This window comes from Dromaius novaehollandiae, chromosome 6, assembly GCF_036370855.1.
Source record: "Dromaius novaehollandiae isolate bDroNov1 chromosome 6, bDroNov1.hap1, whole genome shotgun sequence".
Classification (NCBI taxonomy): domain Eukaryota; kingdom Metazoa; phylum Chordata; class Aves; order Casuariiformes; family Dromaiidae; genus Dromaius; species Dromaius novaehollandiae.
The window spans coordinates 11,596,280-11,619,431 of record NC_088103.1 but is presented as its reverse complement, the minus strand read 5'-3'; the positions used below and the strand labels follow the sequence as shown (position 1 = coordinate 11,619,431).

The 23,152-nt window shown below is 39.6% G+C and overlaps 1 protein-coding gene across 1 annotated transcript in view; it reads right to left on the bottom strand.

Moving 5' to 3' along the window:
- Positions 1-23,152, bottom strand: part of CTNNA3 (catenin alpha 3) — a 572,729-nt gene that overhangs the window by 23,773 nt on the left and 525,804 nt on the right. The gene's annotated exons all lie outside the window — the stretch shown is intronic.

Genomic DNA, 23,152 nt, shown 5'->3' with positions numbered 1-23,152 from the left:
TTGTTTTTCGGCCCAGTCCAATTATGTTACATGGAGATAATCCTAAAGAGGGAGCGGTCGTGTTTTAGTGCAGAGATTACTTGTGCATTTTGCTTTCCCCTGGCTTTACAACAAGTTTATGTTCTTTCCTTTCCAGGAATTTTCTAGTAAATATGTTCAATGAAAATCTAATGTATTCTGAGACTGATGACAGCTATCTATCTGGTCAGAAAACCTAATTTTTAAAATTTAATTGGTGTATATAAGCATGAATGGGAATGTGAACAGGGCTGCAGTGAAAACTAACAAACACCACTCATAATTTTGGTATGTAATAGCTCAATTACTAAATCATCTCAGAAATTATTCAGAGAAAAATTTTCAACTTAGGGAAACTTACAGTGCCTGTGAATAGGTTGTAAAGAAGCTCCCTTTAAAAAAAAAAAAAGTAATTACATGAAAAATCTTTTATAGAAATAAAATGTAAATACTTTAGGTAGGTAATACTGACAACCATTACCTTTACATTTTCTTGTGCTTCACACTCTTCAATGTTGAAATATTTTAACTAAACTAAAATCAGCATTTACTGTTTTTATACTTCACATATATATATAAAGTGAGCAAGAGCAACCATGCTAAATTCAACTTTGCATTTCAAACTCTTTCACAGAAAGACTTTTAGCTTTATTATGTAACCATTTAATCTCTAAAGGCTTCAGATCACTTTCCAAGTACTGCAGTGGACAAAGGAAATGGACAAAATAGAAAAATGACTGAGAATACTATATCCTTTTCCTTAAATCCAGTATGGTTTCATGTATAAGGAAGCCAAGACATTCCAGTGGGAAAAACACCCTTGTTTAGCCTAAAATATATAATGTGCAGTCATACAAAAACTTTGTTAGTAAAAATACTTGGATAGTGATGATGATAATACAACACGGCAGATAATGATTAACCTCTTCTTTTGTTAACGGAATGTGTTGTTTGACAAGAAACTATTGATCCTTAGGAAGAAAAGCATTCTTTACAAATTACAGTTCCTTATAATTCTCTACGATCAAGCCCACATCTGGAAAAAACTAGAGTTGCATAGATTTTGGAATATTTTAGGCTTTATTGTACTGCAGAAAACAATCTTCTTCTTATGGAAAAACCTGTTGAGAGAACTGATCAGTTTGCAGAAGAAAAATACTGTAATTTGGAGGGGGGGAGGGGAATTTGTAAATGCAATCCCATGTGTAAAGGACAGATGCTTTTAAATTTCACCATACCCTTTATTTGCCATTCCTGATTTTACTGTCTAAGTCGTGTTTGCACAACTGATTGTGCATATTGCAGCCTGAATCTTCTCAAGATTTTAGCCCACTAATTAGTTTTCCGTTGTTCACGGCAAGTCCTTTTGGGGCTGTACAAGCATAAGCAGTCCAGTCCCCTCCTGGAAAACTACCACCCAGTCTTTAAACCAATACAAAAAAAAATAACCCAAAGAAGTGGGGAAAGGAAAGAGGCAGTAACAGTGACAACTGATTTCTGCATTGGTGATTCTTGTGAGTATTAGCCAGAGCTTTTCTTACATTTGAAGACACAGTGGTTGAATATGTTGGAAGGTGAAGCTGCTCAATTAAACTAGCAGTTTCCTTATACCTCTGCAAGCAAGGCCTCAGAGACTGCAGCAGGTCTACACAGGAAAGGTATTTCAACCAACTGTTGAGAAAATATTTCTTTCTGCTCCACTTGGGACCTGACTGCACCAACAGCTGAAGTTCTTGCTACTCCATTCCCTCAGAAATGGGGAGCCAGATGGGTATAAGCTATAAACCACAACTAAGTCTTGAAACATGCTTAGAAATAGAGCTCAAGAGTAACTGCAGTATCTCTCTCCTATATAAAAAAAAGATGAAAAAATAGCTGTTAAGTTATACATTCAGGGAGCACTTCTTTTCTACACAAGCCGTAAAATAGCTCTGTGCTCCTTTTTACCTTTACGTAAATCCCGACCTTTTTAAAAAGCACAGGTTTAACTGCCCTGGAGTATGGGATAACAGGTGTCAATCCCAGTTTCTAGTCTTTGGCCATTTTATCCACTAAATGCTTTTAAAAGAGTATCTGGGAGAGTACCTCAGATTTGCTGAATCGCCAACCAAATTAAGAAATGGACTATTGAAAAAATAGGATGAAATTTCCCTGGGGCCAACTGCAAATTCTGAATTTGGGCAGCAATAATCAACTACTTAAAACAAAAGATGAAAAAAAACCCTATGTTGTGGTTTGCAGAAAAAGATGTATTACAGTGGATCAGTCTGAATGTGAGTCCATGATGCAGTACTGTTGTTAAGAAAACAGCAGATGCCACACACAGGTATATAAACAGGCAGATAGCCAATGCCAAGTTTTTGCTTTCTCAGTTTTGGTAAGACTGAAGCAGCTGCAATTGTGTCCAGTTTATATGAAGAAAGTTTGACAAGATTGGAGACAGTGCAAATAGGATGATTAGACATGCAGAAAATATGACCAGTAGGGAAAGACCAAAGGCTTTTTAAAGCCTTCTTTAATGTAGAAAAGTGGCATCAGGAGTGGGGGAAAGGAGAAGGCAGGAGCGAGAGAGGCTCCAAGATACACATGTAACAGTCGTCTTCATTTAGGCTTCATGGCTATAGTGGATAGGAGAAGTGCTAATGACCTTACATTTTAGAAAAGGGGACTCGGGTGAGGCTCTGAGATAATGAGGAACTGGAAAAGAGTAGCCAGGAAGGTTGTGGCACCTCCAAACACTGACAGTCTTTTACAATAGACAAACATCTGTCATGAATGATGGGGATGATTTAAGTCACCTTCAAAGGTGTCTTCCAGTTCTAGGATTTTAAATTTAACACATTTCATGCATTTGGTGAATCGCTAGCAGTTTCAGTGCATGCTGCCTTCTAAATAATAAGTGCACCTGTGCACATTCTGAATTCCTAGTTTTCCTGATTTAGCAGCAGAACAGCAGATTCAGAATGCCAGCAGCTCAGATTAACTCCTTTACTCCAGATGTTAGAGACACAAAAGTCCATTAAATCATCTAGTTTTTTCCCCCAGCCAGTAGACAGTTTCTTACCAGTTTTATATTTACTAGTATTTTGTCTGTCAAACTTTAAGTAGGAAAAAACACTTTACTTAGTAGGCTGTTTCACTGAATTATAAATCTGTCTGGATATTTTTTCACAGATATTTAACTTAAAGTTTTTCTCTCTCTTCATATCTCCATGTAGAAGCTTGTGGGTCTGGTTCTGACTCCTTGCACAGAAGATCTCATACATCTCTTCCTCACACTTCACTGTTTTCATGCACTAAAGTCTTATCAACTAAGTAAATTTATAACACATTCAAGACTATGCAAAACGAAACACAAAGTATTACATTTATGAGCAATTATATGCCTCCAAGGTAGTGATAGATTATTACTATGTCTCTTAAATCAATTGTTCTACTCAATGAGAAGACTGGGAATAGACCATAAACAATTTGAGACAGGTGACCAGGTAAGTCTAACTAGAAGGAATCTCACTGGATTCCACAAGACAAGAACGAGTTTACAATGCCCCAACAAAGTTGTAGGAGATGAAAAGCTTCACAAAAATGTTTCTTGATAGGTATAAACATAAGAGGAGACAAAGCTAGGACAGGCTAGCATTGGTGTGATACAGAGGGTTTTGGAAAATTGCGAGACCAAAGCCTTTTAATCTAATCATTTTTGCCCCAGATCACGATGAATAGCTTATCTGCATAGTAACGCCATCTCTGTCTGTGCATTACCCTAAACTCAACTACGGAGATTAGTGAGCATTACTTTTGACTCTTTTTCCTTTACACTGGAATTTCACTCTGAAAAATAACTATTGAAAACGTTCTTGTAATTCTTAGGTTAACTGCAACATTTTTTGTCCCCTCAAATCCTTGGAGGATTTGATGGAAATATGATGAAAATATGATGGCCTTAGCCATATTTTCCAAGAATGGACATGCACAATCTTCTGCCTCCAAACAAAGCTGAGTGGCTTACCTCTACTCGCTCTACTCACCTCAGCAAATGTTCTGCATTTCCCCTTCATCAGAAACAACAACAGGGCACGCTAATGACTAACCTGTCCCTAAAAATAATCTATCTATCTGACCTTTAACTAACATCAACTGCCATGAAACATAACCATTTAATAGGAGTGGTACCCTAAGCATCACAACTACTGTCATCTCCAGACCACAACCTGAGTGGTCTCTGTCACACAGAGTCTTGATCTTCATACCCTGATCATTACAACATCAGTCCTAATTCTAGCCCAGCAAATCCTGACAGTTCCCACTGTAATACTAAGCGTTTTGCAACTGTGTAGAACACACTAAAATTAGCCCAGTGTCCCAATCATATTCAAGACTACAGTTAGCTCATCAGTGTTTGTGGACCTAAATTTTAACCCAAGCTCCAGGCCAACAGCTCCAGTAGGACCCACAACTCATTCAGCTATGATGCTTGCACTGCCTGACCTGCAATACCCTGGCTCCAAACCCAACCCTAATCTAAATCAACAACTCTTTTTTGCTCAAGCAAAACCTCGCCACGAAGCCTATGGAGACTTCAGCCCTAACTCAGACTAGTAGTCCCTTCCAGACCCACCAATAAATCTAGCTCTTTGGTCTTCCCGTTCCAACCAAAACTCAGCTCTGTCTCCAGCCTGGTAATCCCTGCCAACCCCAGACCACTGTCCGTCTGGGCAGCTCACACTTTTATCATCATTAGGGTTCAGGCTATGCAAGCAGGATTAACACCTCACTCATTACAAATGCTCTATTAACTTAAAGAGTCATTCTCATTTTTCTCTTTTTCTTGGACAATTAATTTTTTCAGTCCTGCAATCAATTACTGCATTAGCCTTGCTTCAGAGAAACAAAGTGGGCACATAACCAGGATTCAGGACTGATGTGGGTTTAAACCTCCAGGCTGAAAAAAAGTGAAACTCCCAGCTCCTGCATGACTGACTAATCCAACTGCTAGAATATACTACTCTCCTACCAAGACTTTCATACAAATATTCTATCCTTTTTTTTTTTTTTTTTTTTTAAAGGAATGACTGGAACTATCTCTACTCACAGATCCCAAATGAACAGGGGAGCCAGATGATCATAGAAGGAGGGATATAAACCCATGCTTAGTGTTTCTGTGGGGGTTTTTCTCTCAGCTCAATGTGCACAGTTTTAGATGACATTCTTGAAGTGCTTGCTTCTTCCAGTGCTCTTGCTAGCATGCATGGTTGCCCAACTCTGACTTTGGGATGCCAGTCTAGTTCGAGGATCTAAAATTACACATTTTAGAATCATAGTCCATAAACACAGAAGCCTTTATTAGACCTGGCTGCAAGTCTATCAGTTATACCTAGACAAAGAGGAGGCAACAGACTTCCTCAGGAAATTATATTAGAGAGAACAGAATAGTGGATTGTACGGATAGACCCAAGAGCTGACCTTTGCCTATACAATGTTTTGTTATGGCTGCAGGTGCAGAAACAAGATTCTCATTTCCTTCACATTCTATCCAGTCTGAGCTTACAGGTTTGGAAATCAGGAGAAAAAAAATTCTTTATGCTAGCAAAACTGCTCAACTGATTAAAGGCCAAACCCATGTAAAATTACAAATATAATGACTAAAGCAGTTGCACTCGTTAACTAAATAATATAAATAAAGTGTAGCCAGACAAACAAAGGATAGAGTGAAGAAATGTTAAAAGCTGTAAGGTAAATGATCCTAAACTCTCTGTACTATACAGTATTTTGTAGCTATACATACCTCTTGCAAGTGAAGGAATTTTAAGACTAACAAAAATACCTGAATTATAGGAACCTAGCTATGGGTCATGAAAAGTTCCAGGAAAATGTGAACACAACCTATCTATATTACTGCCTATTCCAGAATTCCAGAAATTAAAATGAGTTTATGAAAATAGAAAACTTCTCTTCCCTCTTCTTTTCTGCTTTCCTGCAGTAGCAACATATCAGTTCTGCATCTCCCACAAAGAGGAATGAGAGAGAGGAGGTCCAAAAGGACAGACTTCTTTACAGTAAGAGCAGCATGATAGAAGAGAAACAGATACCTCACTTTGTAAATGAGTATTGCATGGGCTGATCTGGCTAGGACTAGTTCTTACTGGATTGGTATCTTTGACCACCAGAAGTCAGCCACAGGCTCTGCTGCAGTTCTGAGTGCTGCTCTTCAAAATGTCTTGGTAGACGTGTTAGCTGAGCAACAGACCTCATTTGGTTCGTCAGTTCCAAATGGTGTCTGCTGAGAGCCAATAAATCCCATCAATTCATAATCAACCAAACAAGTGAGAAGCATGCAGAATAAAACAGAGAGATGAAAAACAGCCAACATGATTTTTCAAGGATAAGTAGTGTCACATCAATGTAAAATAAGCTTTTACGGCCTCTGGGAAGACGAGAAGCAGTAAGTACCATAGATTTTCAGTTCAGTTAGGCTTCTGGAACTGTCTCCTATGGTATTTTCATAAACTGTCTAAAGAATATTTGGTCTAGACAAAATTACTCCAAGGGAGATGCAAAACCGTGTAGAAAAGCATACTCCAAGACTGGTTATCAAAGGGCCCCTGCACAAGGGAGGAAGACAAAAGGAAAAAGGAACTTGGCTTTGCTGGGATCTGCCTTGGTTTCTGCACTGCTCCGTTCTTTATTAATTACCTGAATGAAATACGCTGGGAGGCCAGAATTAAAATAGAAAAACTTTTTTGGAGAAATTCTGGAAGAAAAAGTAGTCGCAATTAAAAAAAGGATACAAGCACTTGCGTAGGAAAATCAGATGCACAGATACAAGCGGCAAGTCATTCCCTGCACAGCAGTACAGAAAGAAACACTTTGGAGTTCCAGTTGATCACAAATTCCTCAGGAGAAAGGCAACAGCATAATGGTATATACAAAGAGGAAAGTAAGACTTCTGCTCTTTTGGGCAGTAATGAGACCTCTGTGGGAGAAGTCTGACAAAGAAAACCCAACATTCCTGGAAAAAAGTAAGACTTTGGTATTGCCTAATTTAGACAAGGGAAGACTGAATACCACTATAAAGGGCTGGGCTTGGGTTTGCTTCGTAAAGCTTTTGGATCTCTGCACAATGCTTTACTGAACTGTGGTGGAATAAGCAGTAAGATCCTGTGAAAAACCTTGACGTGAGAATTCATCTACAATTGCGGTCACTGGATTATGTGGCACAACAGAATTACATAGCACTTACACAGTGACATGGTCCATCAGCAATGACATCTGACCTAACACTCATGTCTTCTCTGAAAGGAGGCATCTATTCCACCAAACTGGCCACCTAATGTTCCAGGGAAGAAGAAGAGCAAAACAGCACAGAATTTCTGGACGAACCTTTAACATCCTAGCCCAATGAATTCTACAGTACTAGCTTAGAGGAAATGTTTTTGACCCCCCAAAAGTCAGCAAAATACTTAGCTAAAACAACTATACTTCTCGCTTCTCCTGAATCGGTAGAGAAGGATAATGTAACTGTGGCTAAAATAATACCAAAAGTGAAGGCCAGGGTAATAATCCCAGCAGCAGTTAAATCCTTTACTACAGTGTGGTAACGGAATGTGAATTGGCAAGCACTGCTATTTAAAACAATTTTCCTATCAATACAAGTTTGTATCGATCCTAGGTTTTCTTTCTTTTTCTGTTCTGGGGCACATTCTACAATGTAGGTGCTTCGTTGTTGAGCTCATGCTGCGATTCTCTTATCTAGGTCATCCCTCTCTCTCCAACTCACGTGTGCTTTCATCAGCTTTACAAAATAAATAAAGCTATTATTTAGAATGCCCTGCTGTAAAAGGAGCCCTGTCACTTATCTCTGCTGCTTGCTTTTTTTCCTCTGTGTTGTGCCATCTGAGACCAAATAGGGCAATCAAAATTTTTCTCAGCATTTAATAGATAATACAGAAAGAAGATTTTTAAAAATCTTTAGCTCCTACCAGCTTAAATTATGATAGCGATGTCTAAATTCTCTGAATTTCACTTAAACCATGGACGCTTGTTTTGGTCCCTGAAAAAAAGCTGAGTCTTCTGAGAATTTGGCCAAACATAATGAAGATTCGGTGCTATATCTGTAGTACATCTTCAGTGCCATGCCTGTGCAACAGGGATTCTCCTCTGTGGGCCACCACTGCCACTCAGGCATTGCAACTGCAGAAGAGCATGGCCCTGCTCCCTACTCCTGCCCCCAGCATTTCAAGTCATTTGGACCCCAGTCGTCAGCCTACAGAAAGCCACCAACTTTGTCCTTGATACTGTTTATTCCTGACCTCTTCATGCTCTCCCCCAAGGCAGGTGATTTTTGACCCTGTGATATGCAATGTGATTGCATTATGATAAATAAAATACCATTTATATTCATTTCATTTATATTCATTTATATTCCTGTTTTGATAAAAGTTTGATAATATTAAAACAAATTTCTTAATGATCCCTTGTGTTTTCTCTCTCTCTCTCTCTCTCTCTACTTTAAATATGAATGAAGAAAACAGCTATTTAAACAGGAACAGGCCAAAATACTATTGTCTCAGCGCATGTATCTTGTCAGCTGTATAAACTTTGTTAGAAAAAAACAATCACTGACAACTCAGCTGCAGGGTCAAAGGGGAACATGACAGTACTGCAAAATAACTATCGCTAAAAGTACTATTTCTGGCCTGCAGTGTTAGAAAGCATATGGCTGAACCCCAAGGAACTCTCGCCTCTGAATGTGGACTTACATAACAGAGTACTGGCTCCTTCACCCCACTCATGAATATTTCTGTAACTAAGAGCTCCTAAAATAATAACTAGGGGGAAAAAAAGTGCTGTTATTACTTGAGTAACTACTGAATGTTATGTTACATGTCAAAGATGCTACATAATTTGGAACTACATCTTAAAATGGTATGGAAGAGAGGAGAACAAGAGGCAGAAATCAAGTGGGTACAAAAAAAAAAGGTATACCAGAAGAGTAACTGGTACAGCCTAGGAGGCTGGGTGGCTGGGGGAAGAGTAGCTGAAACCCCTAACTACAAGAAGTTAGATCCTAAGTCTGACAAAACCAATCACAGCAACAAAAAAATGGGGAAGGCAAAGCATCAAAGAGGTATGTGTGTACATGAGCAACTCTCATGTACATGTGCATGCACTAAGTATTTTTTACGTGCAACAACTGAACATAGAGAAGTGTCCAAATGCTTACATACACTTACAGAAACGTAAATCGAGGTACTGAGAGCTCTCTTTGCACTTACACTTGCACACACAGACAGATACCCTTTCCATTCCCCCATAAACCCAAGAAACCAAATCTCCTCCAAGGTGTTTAGACTTCTCTTGCAGTCTCTGATGAAATACATTATGGAAGTGTCCAGTTTCTGCTCAGTTAAGACCCACTGCTGCAGAACAACAGCTAGTATACTGCCTTCCCACTAATTCTCCTTTATCCCTAGAGGCATCCTAATTTTTTTTTGAATGCTGTGCAAAATCCACTAATAAAAGAATCTAATAAAATAATAACAACCAGCACTGTAAAGTGCTTTTCATCTTCAGATCACAGTGGTAGTCTTTTTATAGCGAATAGTTTACTAAAAATAGAGAAAAAATGTTAACGAAAGCAGTGGTTTACATAATACAGCTCATCTGAATAGATGTGAAGATGTCATTATTGAGTAGATGCCATCCATGAAGCTCAGAGAATTGGGTTTCACTTAGTTACGGAGGATCTCATAATCATCTTTTCCTGTGCCACCAGAAATCTGTCTCCCCAAATCCCCCTCTGATCTGTTCAACACATCCATATGCTAATGTTATCAGTACAATGTAAGAGTATATAACAGTACAAGTGACTTAGATCTGATATCTGAAACAAGCATCAATTATCTGTTTCTCACCTCTTTTTTCCTCGCATTATCTCTTGGATGTTCTTCCATTTCTGTTTCCAAAACTAGCTTTTCAAAGGACCCTTTGATTTTCAGTTTCTAAGATGACCAGCAGATCTTATTAGTCAAGGGCTTTAATTTGGATGTCCAGCATTTTTAATCTATGTTAGATACATACAGTTGTAGTCTTGTTGATTACAGAGGAAAGCTTCTGTTTTTTGCCTCATCAAACACTCTTCTCTAATTTCCTCAGCATGAACAAAAATTACGCAAAGACTTTAAGACTGTAATTGAAGAAACCATCCAACAGTCTCATGGACTATATGCCTTAGTTATTTTTAAAATCCAAGTCTTTCCATAAGCACACAGCTTCCTTGCATTCTGAACTGGATTATGTGGACAATGTGGGCCAAGCAAAAGGGGATGTCAAAATTTAGTCCAATACAAACAGGTCAAACACACTGTCCATGATACTTCTGTAGGCACTGATAGCCTGTCTCTGAGAGCTGAAAGAGCAAACACAGAGGTGTATGGATATGTGATACATGTTTCAAACATAATGGCACTGAGCTCCATATACACACTTTCTGGAAGCACAGAGGTGAATTATGGCTGAGTCAAAAAGTCAGAGTTATCTCTAAGAACTCCACTGCAGAGTGGCCCATCTGCTTCCCAGTCTTGTAGACCATGTGTTGAATTTTCAGGGGATACAGTATGGTACAGAACAAGCAAGAAGCAAAAAAAAGCCATCTGAGGGTTACTAATGAAACAAAATACGAACATAAGCACTGTGGTGCAAACACACGGCAATGCCACTTGAGCAAGTCAATATTGCCTTTCAAAATCTTCTTGCTGTGCTGTAACCCTTACAAAATGAAGCACTCGTCTTTCTTCACAGTGTATCTTTTCAGTTCTCCAATGAAAGAAAGCAAATGTACTGTTTTGAAAGTCATTTGTTGTACCCTAAAGCCCATCTTCTATTAACTTTTCTCTTTAAAGAATCCACCCACATACATATCTGCAGTATTTCCTTCCTGTTTCAGGACAGGCTTTGTAGCAAGGCCTGTTACAGCAGCAAAACTCAATGAATCTCAAAAGGCACAGATTAAAACTCAAATGAGAATTCTGATTTTGGTGTTTTGTAAGACTACTACACTATGAATTTTTGAGTGCATTTATTCCTTATTGAATTGTGAAATTAGCTTTCCCCTGTTTTTTGTAATTTTAGTCTTGCACAGACACTCATGGACAGTGTTTGTTAAAAATCCCTGACTGACTGGGATCTTGGCATAGGGCAATGCTCTTGTGGGAAACCAGATCTCTCAAACAGGACATGCGGTCACTGTCTGGCATGCATTCTTGCAACAGCATCCTCAGCTGGATTAGGAGAGATTTCCCAAACCGCTGTTTTGCTGGATTTTTGTAATGACCATTCCAACCTAGGTATAATCCATTGCTATTGATTGTCTAAAATTACATGCAGCCCCATTACTTTAGCTCTATACAAAAGACTGCCCCATGTCACCATTTCTGCATCTGCAGGAACAGTTTCTACTGCCTATTTACAAGCATATTCTATGTACAGTTCCATGAATTCTGCAGCAGGAACTGACTGGTGAGTGTGGAAGGGCCACAGTCTCCACCCAGGCTGTTAATCTACACAACAGGAGCTGCCTGGGGAAATCCTAAGGATGCTGCAAGACTCCCATCTGGAGAGCTCCCGCAACAACTAGTTAAACCCTTAGCTGTGAAGGTAGCTAGAAGTTCAGTCAATCACCTTGTCTCAAGTCAGTCCACTCTTTCAAATCCATTATCTCATAGGATGCAGATGACTAGATGGGAAGTTCCAGGACCACCCAGGCAAGTAATGACTTAAGTGCACACAGTCACAGCCCTGATACCAAGCTATGCAATTGTAACTATAGGAGAAACTTGAATTTCATACTTAGAATTAACATTCCCTAGTTTGTGCCACAACAGACTTAAGGAAGATCTGCACCACAGTCTTAAAAAACAAAAAGCTAACACATTCATACAATAGTCTTCCTCCTTTAATTAATTTATTACTACATTCTGCCAAAGATCAAATTGTCATGCTTCTCCAAGATTTTTATGTGGTTACCTGATAAAGAGAGGACAAAGGCACTGCCATTCCATCTCCCTTACCCTGGATCTGGGAGATCTGGGGACTTGCACAAATTCAAGCAAGTCTGATTTACTCACTCTGTGACTGAAATGTAAGATCACCTGAAAGCTATTACAGCATGAGAATAATGTGTGTGCACTCATCATGAAAATTCTGGCTTTTATGCTAGAAGAAGTCTGAGTTCCAGTGCTGGTAGATCCCTTTCTGCTAGACGAATACCATTTCAAACATTTTAAAGACTCTTTCACACTTCTGGAGTAAAGTAGAAGAATGGAGTGCACGGTAGGATCTGACTCCAAGTGTTCTAAGACTTACCAAATAAATGACAGACATGAATGAGCAGAAAGTAGTTCTTCCTGTGGCCTAAAGCAGGGATGACCATTTCCAGAATGTATAAAATAAGCTAAATTATAACAAATCAATAGAAGACCAATTTGTAACTTTTGCCATTGATCAGGTGAGTTCTCAAAGATAAAATATCCCTCTGCTCATCAATTTAAATTTAAAAAAGCAAATTACTTGAAGAAAACCTGCAGATGCACAAACACTTAAATTCAGAAGGGCCAAGCTAAAGATTGAATTGCCAACTACCCACTGGCCATGGAGTTATGGAGAAGCTTTTAATTACATCATCACACACCCAGAGTGAAATGCATGGTACAGTTTATTTTTTCATCACATTTTCTGGGTAAGAAAGCGGATGGTAGGAAGAGAAACTGTACCTAACACACAGACTGTAAAGAATCATCTTCTAATAGATTTTAAAGTTTTCCAAAATGAAAGGGAAAAAGATGGTAAATCCATTAGCCAGAAAGAAACATTTAAAATCCCAAAGGGTGAGTTCAGCAAGCTCTTTTATATGAATTATATTAAAACAAAGATGACAGTCATGAACTAGAGCCACAGAATAAGATCTCTGATCAGTAATGGAACATAATAGTACCAGCCATATTATACACCCAAATAATTGTAATTATGCACTTGCATATACTATTATGACCAAATTGTGATTCTTGAGCTTACACCTTTAAATCCAATTGACCGCAATCCTGCTACTTGGGTGACAGTAGAAATTGCAAGAAAGATAGATTAGTGATTTCAATTTGCTCTCAAATATGTCATAGCTCACATTATTAAACGTCACACATATTTTATGGAGAGACAATTAGATGTCTTTTGGAGTAACTAACTGTACACAGACTGTAGAGACTGCCTTGCAGGAAAAGACAGCCTAGCTAGATTTAGATTTCAATGTACTAGCCAAACAGGAAAGACTAGGAAATCTGTATGTTGTGTACACACACACACAGATCTGCTATTTCAGTAAGTTTCTACTTTTCATTACATCTCCCAAAGTAAAACAATACATTAGACATAGATATCTGAAACTGTGTTAAGCTATTTAGCAAGCTTTGACCTTTATGCCATCCCTGCCATCACGCAATGTATAGAGAAGTAAAACTGGATTTAAAAATAGGGCAGTAGATGGTAACTGTGATTATTTGGGATTCTTCTCCACCATCTGCCATCTGACTTCCTTGGAATTATCTATGGCCAGTGAATCAAATACAGGTAATTTATGTAGATGGTCAAGACAAATCATGGTACTCCCGCCAACTACAAAACCTCTGCCATAATCTCCAGCTGTGAAACTGGGGTGAGGCTAAGCAATGGGGGCTGGAGAGTGTTCTCCATGTAATTCTATGTATTCGAGCAGGCAAAACAATATTACCCTCCCACCTGCTCACTCAGCAGCTCCCTTCAGCGTTTCCCTAGAGCTGCTCGTTGTCTAGGATTTTTTACTGACTCTGCATCTATTGCTGCATATAGCCATCCTCAAAAAAGGACGAGTTATACATGATATTCCTTGAATATACCATAAGCATCCTCCACACAGAATTCCACTGTGGGGTTTCAGACATTTGGAAAATGTGATTCCTCGACAGAAGACGAAGACAACGGAGCACTTTTACAGGTCTAAGCTGCTGTGCTTAGGTCATCAGCCTTGTAAAGTACATGTTTCCTGTTGACATTGTATCAGAGACTACCTAAAGAACAAGAAATCCAGAATTTATCTACATGGTACTTGTGTGAGTGAACATTGAGCTGTTGAGAGCTCTTAATAAAACTAAGCTAAGAGCTCTATCAGGACATTTTAGTTTTCATTCTGAGCCGTTCTTATCACAAATCTTTGCATTCGTCTTGAATGTATCTTAAATCACAGTCATTCAAAACTGTCATCCAGATCTCACGAATCAAAAGACTGGCCTAAAAGTATGCCATCTGGATGCCTTTTCTAACGCATTTTGAGCTCACTTTTTTTCTGAACCTCAGTAGTGCACACTAGTCATGTCTTCAAACTTTTCATCTATAATCATGAAAGCCATTTTACTGTTAAATGAAAGCTGAAGGGCTTGTGTGACTCACGAGAGGGGACACATTAGCACGGGCAGCTACGGCGCATGGCAAGCTCTGCAGTCTGCCAGACCCTTCTCTCCCATGTCCCTACCCCTGCCAGGCAAGGGTGACTGGTGACCTCATGGCACTGCAGCTCAGCACCGCTAGTGCAGTCATTGCAGGCACCTCTGCAAGGTGGGCAAAGAAGAGAGATGAGAGCCGGAACCCCAGGAATTATCTTTGCATGCAAATCAGAGCCCTGAGAGGCTCATTGAGACACAGGTCAAAAGAATAAGCTTTATGGAAAAAAAAAAAAGAAAAAGAAACTCATATTGCAAGAGGCAGAAGAAAACTGGGACAACTGGCAAAACTTGGATTTATCAGAATACTGCCCTCACAGATAAGGAAAAAGGATAGCAATTTTAGTGTAGCAAAATCAAACAAACAAATGCCAGGATACGTAATGTAATTAACACATTTTGTAGCAAAAATAAAAGAAGTACTCATCAAAAATTTACATTTTTGTTATATATGCACCTCGCACATCTGCTATAGCAGTGACAGATGTTTATTAATATGGATATCTAATCATATTGCTAGGTTGCTAATGGCTCAGTAATTCATCTTCTAAATACCTAGTTTAAGTTTCTGATTATATGTTAAACCAATTATCGAAATATTTCTAAAGCATGACTTCTTTGCATCTCTATGGCCTCAGAAAAGCACCATTAACTTGCCACAGTGTTTCAAAAATCAGTGTATAATTCTGTCATTACACTATTTATAGAGTTGTGTTTATAATATGTATCCTGTATTAAAGACTTACTTTAAAGAGATTTCTTGTTATATGACATCTGATATGAAGATCAGCTAAAATGACTGGAAATGTATTTTGATACAAGTGATATCTCTTGGAAGAATATATTCTATGGTAAGCCCGGTGGCCACCCAACAGGTGGCTCAGCTGGAAATAATAATGGTATACCAAATACAACATAATACCACAAAGCTCATAATCCCATTTTCTAATATCCCAGCCATTAACTACTGATGCTCACCACACGTTTGGACTGTCATTTGTTACTGACATTTTTTTGCCAGCTTTTCTTCTCAAATATCTAAGCTCTCATGAAGGTACAGATAAACCTGACTTTATTACATGTATGGTTAACAGATGATGAACAGGCAGGACTAGAGTGCAAATGGGTTTTGAATTCCCTTGATACTTCTGATACCCCTTACTTTAGCATCCCTTATTTTCTACTAGACATAGTCTAGCTCGCTGACGAGTTGCCACTTCATGTGGCACTGCCAGAGTCAGACTTACAGGCAAGAGAAGCTCCTGATAGTGTTGCCCTGGAAACCAGATAGGATCTGAATCCTCCAGATACCTCAGGTCAAAATAAGAACTCTTCACACACAGCTAAAATATCACCCAAGGTCATCATATTTGGTGCCTTTCAGGAATATTTCTGAGTAAAAATAATAAATACATTTTTTACTTTTACTTCCTATATATTAGAATTGCCTGATGGGCATGTCCAGAAGAAGCAATTTCAGTCCCAGGAAGTCTCTCCATGACTGCACTACTTAAGGGACTCTCATTGGAAAAAATACCAGGCTGTCTTTTAAAACGTTAGGCAAAAGAGGAAAAGAATTTCATATTTTTAGAGTAAAAACATGTATTACGCATAATGAAAAAGAGCGGTTTGAGACACAACTGCATTATATTTTCTTTGTACTTTTTTGCCTCTGTTTGATACTTGCCTTTTTCATGCTTTGGGAAAAAAAAACCTAAGCTAACATTCTCATTTGTACTGTTGATGACTTACAGAGTTAGGAAGAGTTCCACAGTATCATTTTTTTCCAAAGGAAAAAGGGTCATGTCCCTATCCTCCCAAATCTTTGCACTGTCAGGCTCAAGCATTCAAGTATCATGAGTCAGGCTCCAAAATATTGCAAAACTGGAATAATTACAAGACCTGAAATAATAAATTTGTGTTTTTTCGTATTTGCTTTCTGGTTTCTAAGCCTTCAGCGTCATAGTTTCACGATTCGCTCTGTAGCCATGAAACAACTTAAAAATGCTAGACTTAAGTTTCACCTACAATAACATAACTCAAGTACGAAGATATGAAGTAAAATACAGAAGATTTCCAATAAAACTTGAGTTGGCAACACTGACTGTTTGACTTTAAGAAGAGAGCAATTAAAACATGAAATGTTTTTACTTCTATCGTGCTTATCAGGCATCAGTAAGAAAGCTCTCTTGCTTTCCCACAGAGGTGGGAGATAGTGGCCTCAGTGGTAGGATGACAAAAGGATGTAGTCACTGGCTGGAATCTGTCACTGATGCCAAAAAAAGAATATAAAGCAAAGACATGGGAAGACTTACTAATATGGATGCTGTTCACTAGAATGTCCACCCTCTGGCAGATAGAAGTCTTGTAATAGTTTTGTACAAAGCTACTTGGCAAACTTTGGTTTTTTTCATCTTAAGAATAAGGAATTCACTACTGAGTAGCATTAGAGAGCTTTCATCAATCCTGCTGCAGAAGCCCTGCTACAAAATGCTGCGGGTGGTGAAGAGATTTCCTTCCCTGTAGCGATGCAAGAACTCACCTGCTGAAACGCTGGGCTGGTTTGAAAGACAACTCCTCTGAATTTTGTTAAAATAATAGAAATATTCACTCAGTCAAACACTGCACAGTCTGACTGTGAAAGGAAGCACAAGATGTAGGCTCCACACTGCAGCAAAGACGTAAAAGAGAAGACATAGTGGGTGGGTGACTCCCCACCTTTTGTCTGCTCTGCCCATCATCAGAAGCAGAGGTGAGACCTTATCCGAAGGGCCCTCATCTGCAAATGCAAGAGAACAAGGAGGCATACTGCTTGCCTAACCACTGCAACTGGCTGCTCTTTAAGCACCACCCAGACCTCACATAAGCTCCACTGAGAGAGCTTTATGATTAGGACAGGGGCTGCCGTACCGTAGACAAGAGCTGCTCTTGGAAAGAATTTGGCGAACTACTCTAAAAGTGTCTTTTGAGAGAAAACAAATCCCACCACCATTTAAAACAGGTATGAGTAAGAGAAGAGAGATAAGGTTCACTAGATAACTCATTCACTTTCTTATTAACCTAGATTGAACTGTAAGTGCCAAGAGTAAAATTATGGTTTGCGTAAAGAGAAGTTAGAAAATAAACACATGTAATAAAACAGAACACCCTGACAGAGAGGAGCTGCAGTAATTAACCTGGATGTGACCTACACATTTACAGCCACAGCATATGAGGTAATACAAACAAAACATTTTAGGCATAAAAGGAAAATTAAAAGAAATGTATAGTGTGGACACTATTGCAATGCATCTTTTAAGAGTAGTAACTTCATTATCAGCAGCTTTTTCCTGCCATATTCTGAGTTACCTACCCCATGACCGCAACAGTACTTGGTGTAAGAAAGCATCTAGCTCTCACAGATGTGCAGTATCTCATGACTGCAGCTCATGCATTCTTGAATATGCATTTTAAAACTGTTAAAGGTAATCAATCTTAGAATATTCATGTTTCCCTCCTCTGCCATCTCTGACTAGCTCACCTGAAAAGCCATTTAAATAGAGATCAGATGGCATTACCAAAGACACTCAAGAGAGAGAAATGGAATCATTTATGTTCCAGTACAAAAACGCAAAGTACTAAATTAACTGGGAACTACAACCTGTTTATAACCAGCCAGACAAGAGAGTATTTAGAGCAGACAATTTCATGTCTAGCAATTACAGGCCCATACATACAGAAGAGGCTTCTCTGCAGTACTCAGCAATGAATATGCTGCTTTGCACAGACGATGCAGCCAACAGGAAGAAGAGGTTGTACAGAATACAGTATGTACCTGGAGGTAGGCACCTAGTCACAGTGTGCTCACAAAAGGGCCAGAAAAATAGCATTTAAGTCTCAGCCCAAAGTATCTACTCCAAAAAATGGATTTAAACTAGTTTCCAATGTGCATCACACATACGCCTACAACTTCTCACCTAGCTAGTAAGGAGGAGACCAAGTTTGTGTCCTTGCAACAGTAAATATTTCTTAAGTAAAAAATTAAACAACTCTTAAGAGAAAAAATTCAGCTGGATAAGAGAGACAGGTCTGCCACAGGAAATACAAAGATGAGAATGGGGCTGAGTCCCTAAGAGAGTTCAAAGAGGGTGAGAGACTTTCTTCAGTCCTTATTCTTTGCAGAAAGAACAGCTAGACACATACCCTTCTTTGCTACTAGAGGCCAGAGACTTTGCTTAAGTATACCATGAGCCTAAAGAGGGCTCCCTTTCAATGACTGCAGTCTACCAGGTCTGATTTTGTCAAGGAAGATGTATTAGGTCTACTTCAACTGTTTATTAATCTTAGCATGGGATACACCGCCTTCTTGCCTCTAATGTGTGCCCTAATCCAAATGTCCAGTTAGCCTGTCTAGAAGCGTTTCTTCTCAGGGCAGGCAGTTACTGCTAAGCTCTATTTCATTTATCTGTAGCTTGACTACATTTCCTCTCGATATATATTCATTGTTCAGTCTACTCCTGTGCCAGCTGTGTTTATAAAAAGGAAAAATCAATATTGAACAAATTGTTAAAAATGAGCAGCTATGCTCTATCTGGGCAGACTTAGTTTATGTCTGCTCTTCTTCACAGCCATGTTTAAGTTAAGCCTTCCTCTTATTCCCCCCTCATAGAATTGACCCTCTTCCCCAATAATCATCAAGGCTTTTAAATAGCTCTACTTTTGCAATCTGTATTGTGACACTCAAGAAACTGTGCAGGGATCCCATTTTCCCCTGATGTCTTCTTTACAGCTTTGACTGTAATTTATTTATTTTGCTTCCCAGTATGTGGATGACTACAATGTAGCCTTTCCATAAGTCTAAAGACCACCTCAGTGACAATCTAACCCACTTTTTTTAGGGGAATAAATGAAAGCCATATGTACAGATGATCTCAATGGTCTGTGAAATAAGTATGACTAAAGCTAGTACCTTCGAACAGCTCTTCAATAAGTTTACCATTAAAAACAATACCCTGATCAGCTCGGAGACACCTTCCATGTATTTTCAGCCACCCAGAATATACGGAACACAGTGTCACCCCTTCTCACTGCCACCCCAGAGCACCCAGAGCTACCTGATACATCTGATCCACTGCTTGCTGACATAAAGGGCAAAGCTCTCAGATGACCTTGTTAAGATGTGTTAAAAAATGCTGTATAGCATTGAAGGAAAATGTGTTAAAATCAGTGCTAGGCTGTGGGAACCCCAAAAGGGCCTGGTTTAATTAAAAGAAGTTGGAACAGACTGCAGTCATATTTTTAAAAGAAAACACAGCAGTTCAGCAGTGTTTATATTGTTCAGCATGTTCCCAAGGTGAGCATTTCAGAGTAGTTTTTCTCAGAAAAGAAGTATGCATATTCAAAAAGGAAACTAAACTAAAAGAATAGTAAATTAAATCAATCGTACAGAAAATGCACTAAGGTTGTTTGTAGCCTGGCAGCTTCTGTGAATAATTATGTTTTATTGCGTGGTAACTCCATCCCAGCTCGACTCTCGGCCATAAAGAAATCAAAGGTTCAAATGAAACCATTTTCTGTGGATCGATCATTCAGACAGAGGAAAGTCAGACATCTGGTAGGGTGAAGAGGGGGAGGAGAAAGAATACAGATGAATTGTTTTTATGAAGATGAAGGCTTTAAATCTCTGAAATCAGCAAGGCTTCCTGTGCACAGAGAGGAGGGTGACTTTAGCAAGTGCTATGGAACACAGCAACAAAACAACCCCTTAGGAAAAGACGTAGTTCATACGCTGACAATTCCAACCATACTTCTTCTCCCCACCCTAAAACTTACTTATGATATACCAAATGGCCAAAGTCAGGCACACAATTTGGGAAGGCTCTAGCTGATTTGGATAAGATGGGGTACTCCCATAAAACCTGCACTGTACCTTCAGCTCATCTACATCTTAATGGATACGGGATATGCCCAGCACACAAAGGGCTAAAGCCCGATTCTTCTCCAATGCTTACAACTTACAGAACATGTAAATATAAAAGAGAAGCATTTGCCTATATATGTAACTCATTCACATTAAAATATTACAACAGCTCTCTCCTTTGGAAAATGTAACTTACTCTCTCAAGGATTTTTAATGTTTTACATTCTGACACAGAAGGCTTGAAAAACATTTTGAATTCTGAAGTACTTTTAACTTGGCACCATCTTCATAGAAAAATGAAAAACCTGCATATTTGTAAAATCTGAAAATACTTTTAAAAGAGTAGCTTCTCTTTTTTTATTCTTTGCTCAGAGACAGTGTAGAAGACCAATCTTTCCATTCTGCTGTGTATGCAACAACTGCCAGTGAACCTGCAAGTTCTGGAAAGACAAAGTTGATAGCACTGATTCTGGGGGTAAGGAAGAGGGGAGAAGGTGGCAGCTTGGCTACCTGAGTTGAGAAATTCAGGATTGCAAGGCCTTTCTCGTTCCCTTCTCACTGGACTAAAATCAGAGCAGCAGTCTAGAAAGGTCATCCCTGTACTAGATCCGCATCCTGACAATCATGAGCAAACATCAGGAGAGTATTTGGAAATTGTGCTGAAGAAAGTATACATCAGTTTACAACATATACACTGAAGTACTCACCAGTCTACAGTGACAACACAACAGTACTCCCTTTTGCTGTTTAAAGTAACATCCCACTGATCTGTTTCCGCTCTATATAACTATCTGCAACTACTATTTCTCTCTTTCTCTGAACGGTTAGTACGGATTTTTATGCACCCACATTGGGTACTATCTGCATTGTCAAGTTCACAAACTCTGCCTTGACACTTAAACTGTGTCTTGTATTTCAAAAACACTAGCCAGGTCAACAGTGCAGTAGCTGCCATTTATCAGCTTTGTTCATCCTCAGACCATAAATAGTCGAGAGAAATGCTGGTGTGCATCATATTCTGGATGTGATGGATCTCTTGCAGAAGTAGGCACAACTTTCAATCTGATCAATGTTAAATTCACAGAAAAAAATTAATGATAATATTTTATGTCAACTCTCTGGTCATAATTAATTCACTGATGTGTCTACACTTCGAATGAAAGGGTTGGTAACTTCCAAAGTTTCCAGTCTTTATTTCTTGGAAAATCTCCAAAGGTTTAGGCTTCTAATTTCTGATTAACGCAAGAGGAACCGGAACATACGGTGTTACAGCAAAATATACAGAGCATGTGCAAAACAGCAAATACATTCCATAAAAATAGGCCTAAATTTTAAAGGAAAAAGTTAGAGCAGAGGTGTTTTGCCTTTTTAATGATTTCTTTATTTCTGTAGGAGACATTGCTGGATATTCTTACCAAACAACAGCTTGAGCAAAATAAACAAGAAAACAAGTTTTGCAATAAGCTACAGAAGTTCAAAAGGCCTGCTCACTGCCATCCCAGTTGCAGAATGCTACAAAAGCTGTCACACCCCTGAACATTGCCTTAAGAAAAGCATACTGTATTATGTGAGTGATCAGGGCCCTGTATCCCATTTGGACACTCTCCTCTTGGCTTTCCCCACTGTGGCCCCCAGCCATCAAGATGAACTCAGAAGAGGGATGGAGGAGAAACAACACTCAGCTCCAGCTGTCGGGTCTCTGAGTGCTTCAGTAGGCCTTAACTGTCCTGACCAGCCTCACCTGGAGCCCACAGCCTCTGTACCCATGGGCCCAGGAGCTCTATTTAAGCTCAGGCCTGAGCCTGTCTCCAGCCCTACCTCCTGGATGGACCTTGGCCCTATGTTGTAAGTAGCTTGTATTCTGGAAGGACCCCTCACATGTGTACTGTAGCCTGTCCTTGGCCAAGTCCCCTTTTGCTCCTGACTGAGTCTCTGGATGTACTCTGGACCTCCTTCATTTCTTTCCTTGTCTGGGACTGTCAGTGATCCTGCTCTGTCCACCATGTCCAGATGCTGTTGGATTATGCCCTGGGGCCACCTTTTTTCCTGACTTGCCTCCTTTAGGCAGCAGCTCACCCTTGCTGCTCCAGCACTGGCATGCATCCTTGCATCCTCACATCCTTAGGCTCTCACCCCTGCTGCCTCAAGGGCAAGACAGAAGAGTACCATGGGTGGCACTGGAGCAGCCTTAGTCAGAGTGGTGGTGCTGGCTGACCTAGCAGGAGGCTGGAATGAGCATGTAGTTATTAGAGCTGCATGACAGCAGCCTGGCACTTCCGGGATGCTCTGCTCCTCCTTGCTAGAGAGCTGTATCCATCTCTGCTCATCTGCGATAAGTGGTGACTACCCCATAAAGTACAACTTACGCTGCTGTGAGGTGGCACTGCAACCTGCTCTGTGATAAGCCTAATGCTGTCCATACAGGCATAGCTTTTCCCTTGGCCTGTACCCCACAGAGGAACTGTGCTGCCACAGAAACCAGAGCCCAGCTGCCTCAAACAGTGGCCTGGCAGCTGTTCAGTTACTGCCTAAACCCCTCTTGCCTTAAATTTGTTGTCTCAGCTGGCAGCTGCTAATACTGGAGAAGCCCTGAACTCACTTTGCCCTTGGAGTACAGTAGCCCAGAAAGATGAAAGGCAAAAGACAGAGCTTTCTGGTACAAAGAGATACCCTCACATCTCATCCTGTTTTAATGACCAGTTATGTTAGC